Genomic DNA, 2,228 nt, shown 5'->3' with positions numbered 1-2,228 from the left:
TAGTGCTGTAGGTCAGTTAGCCTTTGGTTTTAAACTTTATTTGCAAAAGACAATGGATTAGTCAGAAAAACTATCCAATGATATTTATTATTTACACATTGAATAAATGAATTAAATTTTAAGAATATAATAAGAGTCCAAACCTTCCCCACTATACTCTAGGAACTGAAGAGGCTTCAGTTAATTTTAATTAGAAAATGGGCGAAATAAATCAATTTCTAGTCTGCAACAAAGCTGTTCCTACACCCACATCATTGTTATTATAAACAGCTCGTAGAATTCAGGTGCTCAAGAAAGACTTTACTTCAAAAGAGCTTTTGATGGCTTAAAAGGCACGTTTATAATACTCTATCCACTTCAGTCTATCTTAGAGCTAACAAAAATCTAGGTGCAGCAACTTAAGAGATGTTCGGACAGGAACTCCGATTAATCCAGCCATACCAATAACACCATGCACTGCAGCGTTTATAGGAGTAAGCAATTCTTTGTGGTATGTAACATCAGCATCCTTTGGTGCAATCATTCGACTCCCAACATCATGAGACAAGTTACAAGACATTTTGGTAATTTTATTGGAAAGTTGACCATCATTCTTACTTTAGGGTGAAGAAACAGGTCCCTCTATATCCTTCATCCCGTACTTGTGTGCTAAGTGTTCAATGACAAACTCATCTGAAAAAGAAATTAAACGTTGAAAGGTCGCAATAGCATTTGTAATTTCAAAGGGAAGAGCAGTGATAAAATACCTACAGATTTCAGAAAGGCAGAAATTGATAGCAGTTTCTGTCATGAATACTTAATATCCTTTTAATATTAAATATTAAGCATTTCCAACATCAATTATGTAAATAATAGACAAAGACACTTAACTGGTTTTGGACGACGATGCAGGGCGAGACTCACGAGGTGTCACTGTTCTGCCAACTCATTCCCTATAAGAAACTAGTTAGAAGTCTCCCTCAGACAGACTGGATTACTCCCAGGCTTTAATACCATAGGTGAAGGTAGAGGTACATCTAAAATAAAGTATCAAACTCAATAACAGCATAACTAAAACGATGGGGACCTGGTAAATTTATTAAACATCCTGCAAGAGTAGAAAATCAGAATTACAGCCAATCGTCAATGGTAGTAAGAGGACGCCCATCTCAAGTAGTATGTTAAAAACTAACTGGAATTTCCACAAAATGCACAGAATTTCTTCAGGAGACTCAACTAGCCTATGATTTAAAATCTGCCAGGTGTGTTTAAATCAAAATTCCTTTTATATTATAAAATCAGTAAGGTTTAATGGGACACTAAAATTGCTAAAAGACTAATCTCCGATTTGACACTTATCAAAATCGTTAATCAAAGTATGAGCATATTAGACTTATCTAAAGTTACGAAGATTACTTTTGCATTAACTAGCTTTTACTACTTACAAGCAGCCCCCGCGGCTCAAAACCAGCATGGTTAAAAAGTTGAAGACTAGTAGGTAATTCGACCCTTACCCTTCTAGACACTACTAAAGGTAGTCACTATTCTCTGGGCTAGTACAAATTATACACAAATATATAAGCCATGTAAACGAAAATACCAAACGAAAAAATGCTAATACAATAATGCCATAAAATAAAATTTCTTGCTGAAACAACTTACAAAATACTGCCGATCCTTGGAGAATAATCCTTAACACTTCCACAGAACAAGTGAATCTGAAGTTAGGACAAATTCTAACTTCCAAAGAAGACTAAACTTCCCTCCAGCAAGGAGAGCTAAATACAAACAAAATCACTGTTCAAACAAGGATTTCAGAGTATATGCTATGGAGGTACAGTTAAGGGGGAACTACACGAAAAAGACAAAATAAATATTACTTGACATTATTAAGCTAGCATAATGTTATATTAGTATAATGTTATGTGTGTATATATATATATATATATATATATATATATATATATATATATATATATATATATATATATATATATATATATATATATATATATATATAGATAGATATAGATATAGATATAGATATATATACAGAATATCCAATAGCTCATCTTACACCCTTTACATTTTTTCTATCTTTGCTGATCAGTTAAACGACCAACAGTGACTTGATTTATGTCAAACTTTTGTCAATATATTTCATAACTGAATTTTAAAGGTTTAAGATTTTAGCTTCCCAATTTGCATGTCAAAATTCTTCAAGATAAATGAATGAAGTTTTACATGAA

The 2,228-nt window shown here is 32.6% G+C and overlaps 1 long non-coding RNA gene across 1 annotated transcript; it reads right to left on the bottom strand.

Annotated features, from left to right (window-relative positions):
* Positions 1 to 283: 283 nt before the first annotated feature.
* On the bottom strand, positions 284 to 1,699 carry LOC137635435 (uncharacterized). The gene is made up of 3 exons (XR_011042674.1): positions 1,642 to 1,699; positions 871 to 1,016; positions 284 to 672 (listed from the first exon to the last, which is right to left on the bottom strand). It is a non-coding gene; the product is annotated as an uncharacterized lncRNA (long non-coding RNA).
* Positions 1,700 to 2,228: the final 529 nt, after the last annotated feature.

The sequence above is a fragment of the Palaemon carinicauda genome, unplaced genomic scaffold (assembly GCF_036898095.1).
Source record: "Palaemon carinicauda isolate YSFRI2023 unplaced genomic scaffold, ASM3689809v2 scaffold124, whole genome shotgun sequence".
NCBI classification, from domain to species: domain Eukaryota; kingdom Metazoa; phylum Arthropoda; class Malacostraca; order Decapoda; family Palaemonidae; genus Palaemon; species Palaemon carinicauda.
This window is presented reverse-complemented; position numbering and strand designations above follow the sequence as displayed.